An 8,739-nucleotide genomic window follows, 5' to 3' on the forward strand; every position below is an offset into this window, starting at 1 on the left:
TGCCACTGTTCTGGTGCAGGCGCGGGAATCTTTTTCTTTTCTGACTGGCTTCTGGAGGTGGCAGACGGTGCAAGCTTTTTACTGCGTAGGCGTTTTTGCAAGAAGGGTATATCTACGGGCTTTCTTACCTTTTATCGTTTCCTGGGTTCTCGGGCGCAGATAATACCCTGTCTTTGTCTGTAGCTGTCGGTTTTTCAACGAACGCTCCGTCAAACTATGGTTAACCCAAGCGAGTTGGTGGACTTAGACCCTGAGTTGGAGGATATACTCTGTATGTGGGGTATGGAACCCACTGTGCAAAACGTTGAGCATTTCTTTGGGGGTTATAAGCTCTCGAAGCAGTCGGGGTCTTCTCGGGAGTCAAAACCCTCGTTCTTAGTTCAAGGCAGCGGCTCAGTCAGGGGAAGTATCAAACATCGCCAACAGGACCTTTGTAATATACAGGAAATAAGGGTAGACGAGGAGGATGGGCCATCATCTGGAGGGTTTCTTTCTGCGCATAAGGAAAACCAAGGCCCGGGCCGGCTCTTTTCTCTAAAGGGTTTTGAGGACACAGGGTTTTTGGGGCCATCCGCGGGCCCTGGATCTGGAAGGGGTCCCGGAGGGGTTTCTCCTCTTTCAAGGTTTTCATTGCCAAGGGTCGATTCGATCCCGATCTTTAGTGATGGTTATGGGGGAAATCTGGGCGGAAACGCCGGTGGATTGAGGGGGTATAATGAACTGGTCCAGAACCATTCTCCCCCTAAGGATTCATCTTATAATATCTCAGCCCCTGAACAGCCGCAGCAGGAGGTAGATTCACAAGCGAACCTAGTTCAAGAAGACCAAGCTTGGAAAGGAGTAGCCGGAGAAACAAGAGCACCTGTTGAAGATACAAGGAGAAAGGGCGGTAAGCGAAAAACTCAAGGACAGATCGGTTCTCAGGAGTTGGTAGGGAATCTCGTGCTAGGTATGGATATCTCCATTGACGAATCATTGGAAGTAGCAGAGAAAACCCTTGTTGGAAGGGTAAGGAGAAAGAAATTCTCGTCTGAATTTATTCAAGCATGGGGCGATCAAGTCTTCGTTGCGGAAAGCCCTATCAAGTTCGAGGCCCAAGTCCTGGCCAAAGGCTGGTTTATACTTCGTTTTGGAGAAAAAAGAGATGCAGAATGGGTGCTGGAGCGCAATTGGAGCATTGAACACATCCCGGTACTGCTGAAACATTGGAGTCCCCTCTTCGACGCTATGAAAGAAAGAACAGACGAGTTTCCTGTGTGGGTAAGGGCTCCGGGCCTCCCGTTTTTCTTATGGACTGAATCGGTGTTTAAGGCAATTGGTGACAGATTGGGTACTTACTTGGAGGCCGATATGTCTTTCTTGAAAACGAAGAATCGGGCTATGGCTCGTATCCTGGTGAGTCTCAATCCTAGTGTAGGGCTTCCTCAAAAGATAAATCTAGAGTATAAAGAGTACCTCTTTGAGCAGCTCCTTGACTATGAACACCTGCCCTTTCGGTGTCATATCTGCCACGAGTATGGGCACCTTGCCAAGGGATGCCCTCTGTCCAGAAGGAGGAGAAGATTCCGCAGAAACCCGGTGTTTAGAGATTTTTTCTTCAATGGGGCTCCACAACCCCAGGACAGAGCTGGTCATGAGGTTCGGGTAGCGGAAGACATGGAGACTGAGGGAACAGTAAAAGAGCCAGTAGTGGAAGAGGAACCTCTCTACGAGCAGAATCAGATAATTGCCTCTCCGAGCTTTGCACCAATGGAGGAGGTTTCAAAGGAAGCAGTGGAAGATCTTCAACCCTTCAGCGATCAGGAAAATGGCATGCGCTCAGGATCGCCTCCTATTTCTCTTCAAGATCCTGAGCACGTTTCAAACAATATGCATATATCTCCTTCTGTTATTTCCCATCATATTTCGGGTCAAAATAACATCGATGTAACTCTTAATAATAAGTATGACATTGATTCTATCTCGGATGCATTACCATCCCTCGATTTGAACAGTGAAGAGGTTTGGCCCCCTCTGGTTTCCCCTCCTTCTCATAATCCATGCCCTTACTACCTTAGGTCGATGGGGGGAAAATCTGTATCGTCTGCTGTTGTTGGGGGTTTGGGTAAAACTCTTAGCTGTAGCACTGCAAAAAATAAGAGAGGTAGGAAATCAGATCTTTCAAAGGCGAAGTTGAAAGCAAAGCTGGATGTGGCCGATGGAAAACAACACTCAATTCCCGGGGTTCTTAGAGCGGTGCAAACCCCTGAACAGGTTATTAAATGATCTTGTCATCCTGGAATTGTAGAGGTTTAGCCAATAAACCTAAAAAATTGGCTTTGCGTGATTGGATTCTAAACTCAAAAGCAGACATTGTGTTGCTCCAAGAAACTCTAGGGAAGGGCGCTGAGGTGGAAGATATGCTTAGGACTCTGTTACCGGGATGGGTTTTTTCTGCCATTGACTCATCCGGTCACTCAGGGGGACTAGCAATTGGATGCAAAGAAGGAAGAATAAAAATAATAAATCAGTGGGGTACAAAGCAGGTTATGGGTATGGAGGTCTTTACTCCTGTTTTTCCTCGTCCCTTCACCATTATAAACGTCTATGGTCCTTGCCAAGGAAGAGAATCCTTTTGGGTGGATATGATGACAAAGTCTTTTATGCAGGCCTCTATGCTGATTGTGGGTGGTGATCTGAATTTTTCTATGGGTAGAGCTGAGGCTTGGGGTCCCTCAGCTAGAGAGGATCCTCTGTCGGACTTCTTTCGCAATCTTCTTGAAGATTATCACCTCACAGATCCTCTTCCATTAAAGCTAAAACCGACCTGGAGGAACAGAAGAGTAGGGGAGGACAGGATAGCAAAGAGACTAGACCGTTTTCTCCTATCTGAGGCCCTCATTTCTAATGCTCCTATGTTCAGACAGTGGGTGGAGGAAATTGGTAACTCTGATCACTTTCCGATCTTTCTGGATATTGCCTTCCCTCCACAAAAACCCCCGGCTCCTTTTAAATTCAACCCCTCATGGCTTCAGGACCCTTCCTTTAGCGCTCTTTTCAAAGATACTTGGATTCATCCGGGGTTAAATGCTAGAGAGGATAAAGGCTTTTTGTTCATGGAGAACCTCAAGAGATTAAAAAGAGCAACCATTATTTGGGCAAAAGATAGGAGGATGAGACAAAATGAAGAACTACACAAAATCAGGGAGGAACTGAAGATACTGGAAAACCCTGAGGAGGATGGCTATCATTCACAAGCTTCAAAAGACAGAATCCTTCATTTGGAAAAGAGTCAAAATAAAATTCTTTTAGATAAGGAAGAAGAATGGAGGATAAAGAGCCGGGCCATATGGTTGAAATCTGGTGATGAGAATACTAGGTTTTTTCACAACTATGCAAGAGGAAGAAAATCAGTAAATACCATTTGGAGCCTCAAGGATGAAGAAGGAAGGGAGGTCAGCTCCTTTTCGGATCTTTCCAGTTTAGGGAAGAGGCACTTTGAAAGAATCTTTTCTGATCCAGGGGAGGCCACTATAGCAGAAGTCCTTAGAACGGCACAATGTTTTCCGAGGTTTGTGGAGGAGGAAGAAGCTGAGGACCTCTCTAGTCCTGTCACCAAGGAGGAGGTTGAAGCAGCAATGAAAATAATGGCAAAAGACAAGAGTCCTGGCCCGGATGGCTGGACAATTGAACTTTTTCTCTACTTTTTTGACTTGTTGGGCTCTGAAATCACAGATGTTATAGAAGAATCAAGATTGAAGGGAGAGGTTTACAGGCCCTTTAACTCCACTTTTATCGCCCTCATTCCAAAAAAAGATGATCCGGGGACCTTTGAAGATTTCAGACCGATCTCTTTGTGCAACTGTATTTATAAAATCATAGCAAAAGTGATTGCTATTCGAATCTTTCCTATCTTGTCTCGGAACATATCTATGGAACAGTTCGGGTTTCTAGATGGCAGGCAAATCCATGAAGCAATTGGGGTAGCGCAGGAGGTTATCCACAGTGTCAGACAAAAGAAAAAGAAGGGAGCGGTCTTAAAAATAGATTTATCAAAAGCCTATGATCGGGTCAATTGGCTTTACCTGAGAATGCTGCTGACTCATTTGGGGTTCAATTACACTTTCACCAGCTGGATCATGGGCTGTATATCAAGTGTCAGTTTTGCAGTGCTGATCAATGGTTCTGCTTCCTCCTTTTTCAACAGCCAAAGAGGTCTCAGGCAAGGATGCCCTTTATCGCCGCTTTTATTCCTGTTAGTGGCAGAAGGATTGAGCAGATTGATTCATAAGGCAAGAAGAGAAGGAAAGGTAAAAGGTATTGAGGTAGCAATCAACCTCTTTATCTCTCATTTGCTTTTTGTCGATGATATTCTGATCTTTACAAATGGTACATCTATCGAAATTAAGGAATATAAAACCATTTTTGATCTCTTTATGCAAGCCACCGGAATGCAGATAAACACTAGAAAGTCTCAAATATGTGCAGCTGAACTTGACAGAAGGGAAGAAGTAAGAATTTCCAATCTTTTTGCTTTTCCTCTTCAGCCCTTGGACACTCCCTTTAAATATTTGGGGTTTTGGTTAAAGCCAGTTGCCTACAAGAAAGAGGATTGGAATTGGCTTATAGCAAAGATTGAAGCTAGAATAAACCACTGGAGCTTCAGGTGGCTTTCCAGAGCAGGCAGATTGACTCTACTCAAATCTGTCTTGTTAGCCATCCCAGTTTATTGGGCTGCCCTTACCTGGGTCCCAAAAGGAGTGCTGGAAAAGATAAGGAAGATTTGTAGTAGATTCTTATGGGCAGGTGCGCCAAAGGACTCCTCGGTTCTTCCATGGGTGGCTTGGGATAAGATTGCAAGACCTAAAGATTGGGGAGGGTGGGGAATCAAGAGGCTCCCCGATTTCAGTTTGTCTTTGGCAGCAAAGTCTGGGTGGAGGTTAATTTCGATGGAGAACCTCTGGACAAAGGTGGTCAAAAGGAAGTACATAGACCCAATTCCTTTGGAAGATTGGATCAGAAGCCAGCAAAAGAATCAGAAAAACAGTTCTGTCATTTGGAAGGCTACCCTGGAGGCTTTCACTTTGATAGAACAAGGACTTGCATGGAAAGTTGGAGATGGCAGACACATAAGAGTTGGAAGGGACCCGTGGGTGGGCTGTAGCGAAGCATATGCTCTATCTCCGGGTCTCCTTAGACACCTTGACAGCAAAGGAATAGTCACGCTTAACCAGGTGGAGAAAGTGGGCCTTTCTACTTTATGGGGACAGGCTTGGAAGAGTGATGAAGATCTTGGTCTAAATATCCGTTGGAGGAATGAATGGGCCTCTTACATTCAAGAACTCCACCGCTCACATGTAAGACTTAAAGATGACCCTGACAAGCTGATCTGGGCATTGGGTAAAACAGGAGAATACTGCCCCAAAGAAGGTTACTCTTTCCTAATGAACCAGAAAGGATGGGATCACCCCGAATGGTGGTCTAAAAGTTTATGGAAATTGACTAGTCCGGCAAAAGCCCGTATTTTCCTTTGGTGTATGCTAAAAGGTAAAATTCCAACATGGGACAGACTGCAAGCTAGATACCTTATCGGTCCAGGTAGATGCCCTTTATGTAAATCAGAAGAAGAATCTATCAGACACCTTTTTATTTCGTGCCCTGTTTCTTTAAAGATTTGGGAGGAACTTACTGGGTTGCTCAATATCAAGGCACAATGGGGACCTGAACCTCTGGAAGTGGCTTGGAAAAACTGGTGGCAAAAGCATCCGGATGGAGCACTGAGAAACTTGCCTCCCATTTTCTTCTGGGGAGTATGGCTAGCAAGAAACAATAGCATCTTTCATGATAAATCCTCCCCAACATCAGTTGTCGCTTCGAACTGTGCAGCAATATATACCGCTATTCCTGTGCCCGAGGTAAAAACCATTCCTAGACGAGACAAGGCTTTCACCATAAGGGAAGACATTCCTTGGGCTTTTTATGATGGAGCCTCACAGAACAATAGGGCCGGTGCTGGCATGAGCATTCATCTATCTGCCGAACATCTTCTAAAGGCTTCTGTTGGATTAGGCTCCGGGACTAATAACTATGCCGAGCTATCTGCTTTACACCTCCTGCTGTGTTGGCTTCTCCAGAGGAACATTTACACCATCCAAATTTTCGGTGATTCACAAAATGTCTCCAAATGGGTTAATGGCAATGCAACATGTCACAATCAAATTTTAAAGCCTCTTTTAGATGAAATTTTGTTACTAAAGTCGTCCTTTAACAGTTTTCAGCTATGTCATATCTACAGGGAAAATAATGAAGAGGCCGACCAGCTTTCTAAAGCTGGCCTTCAACAGGATTTGGGCGGATGGGCGATAGAGGAATCTCTACAGGGGCATAAAACCTTTTCACAGCAGCCACCATTCGCTCCACCTATATGAATGGGGAGACGGTTCCTCCTTTTTACTTCTTTCAGTTTTTGTTATACCTACAGGTTCCAAACACTCTGTTTTTATTTTTCTCTTTTTGTAAATATATATCTCAGGCCGTATTAGGAAGTTTATTACAAAACTCAGACATATTATATCTGCTTTTTATTCATTTGCACAGTATATGTATGTGCGGGGTTGTTTTTTCCTTCATAGAAGGAGGCCCCATTTTTGTGGTCCTTAAGACAAAAAACAGTTATGTTAATACGTTTCAGCAGAAAAAAGGGATTGCTGGACAGTTTTTGCTGGATAGAGCAGCTGCTTGTTTTGTTTTTACACAAGCACAAATCGTTTTCAGACAGTATTATGTGCCCAGCTCTAGGGGGGCAAACTTCTTCGGAAGTGATATAAACAGATTGTAAAACTTTTTATTTTGCTAATAAAAAGTTTTTGTTTTTTCCTCGGAAAAAAAAAAAGAAGAGCTCAAGATGTTAAAATAAGTTATATTTAATCCATATACAATCTATATAAATACAAAAGTTGAGATATATCACAATTTTAACAACCTTCATGCTCCTGCAGAGGTAATAAACATATAAGAGCTTCTTCATCTTACCATTTTTTTCCATGTCTTGTTGTTTTCTTGTCACTTCTCTACTCTTGATTGAAAATATAGAAGGGTATTATATTTTTATCTTTACTCTCATATTCGTAGGGTACAAATAGTAATTACAAAAGGCCTTCTCATAAGATGATCAAGAACAGGGAAACATGCCATCCCAATTTGAGAAATAGTACCATTTCATGTTCAGTCACAAGACATTTTATTTATAGGATATTAATTTACAAAATTTGAAAATGAAGGAGGCCAAACAATTTGTAAATCTATGGATTTCACTTTAAGGCTCAATAGCTTATACCATCTCATTTAATTTTTCTCATTTCACTTCTTTAACAATCCTTTTACCCTTGAAAGTATTGAAGGTGGGCACAACCTTTAGTCCTAGCTCCTTTGCCAAAGGTTGCAACCAAAAAAATCTATCAAAAGCATTGGTTTAAGATATGTTAGATATCACAAATAAAGGAAATATTTAACAAGCAATTCAAATATGGATTTGAGAAAAAATCATGAGGAAAAATATAGTGTTCAAGCAATGCCACTTTATCCATTAAAGAGACAAGTGAACAGAAGCGTAATAAATATTTGATAGAAAAACACGGTGTGACAGATGAAGCGATATGATGAACTTACGTCATGAAGTACATCAAGAAAATCAACACACCTTGTTCTCCTAGTTGCAGTCAAGATTCACAAACACAACATCGATGTTTTTCTCTGATAGTTTGGTAGTTTGGGAGCAATAATCTTGCATGGACCACACCTTCAAAGGAATTTGGAAAAAAAGAAGCAATGTTAGAAAAGGAACTACTTCATACTAAAATAGATTTGTTATTAGTGATGTTTAAATTTTCTTAAACCATAAGGATCGAGACATCGAGACCTTTTCTAGAAAAAAATTCTCATATTTCAAACTATTATACAACATGGATCATGTCATTAATCCTTGTCTGACAATAGGAAAACAGTTCACCTAATGGTTGAAGGGGGGAGAGGAGGGAACCATTACAAGAAAAAATAGATTAATTTTTGCTATACATGCATGCCCCAAAACACTGAACAAAAATCCACAGAAAATACCTCAATAGGGACACCATTTTGTATGGAAATATCCATGCTCACAATATCAAATATATTAGGGCATTATTGATCACTTATAATGGTTGATATGACCCTATGTTAGCTTTGCATGCTCCTTTACAGCTCATATATTTATGTAGAGCTCCATAGTTAATTAGTGCCAATGACTTGTTTGATACACAAGACTGCCCCCTGGACTTGTAGGCCATGGTGCATAATTGGCCTTGCATTACTATTATGATGGAAACATATGAAATCTCTATTTTAGATTCCAAGCCATGCCAATTAACCCAATTATGTCTTTTTCCCACGTAATCATCATTGAGTGCTCTTGTCAGAAACCACAATTGTCTAGATAACAGTTCAAGGCAAAGACTCCTGATTACATCATCAACACTAAGTAACAATTGGTTTTATTTTATATATACCTAGATACAAACAAGAAAATAATTTGCATCTAACTCAAGCTTTTCATACAAGGACAAAATATCAAATACAAGCAATCATTTTCATTCTGCATGCAATGCAATCAAAACCATTTCATTGTGAAATCAACAGAATTATCCACCAAGAGAGTGAGTTCTCTCTTATTCATTGCTCATTCATTGACACCAGGAATGTACATTCTTGTTTTCCAACAAGAAC

The sequence above is a fragment of the Pinus tabuliformis genome, chromosome 1_1, assembly GCF_031772625.1.
Source record: "Pinus tabuliformis cultivar Carrire ecotype Pingquan chromosome 1_1, CPIR1, whole genome shotgun sequence".
Taxonomy (NCBI): Eukaryota; Viridiplantae; Streptophyta; class Pinopsida; order Pinales; family Pinaceae; genus Pinus; species Pinus tabuliformis.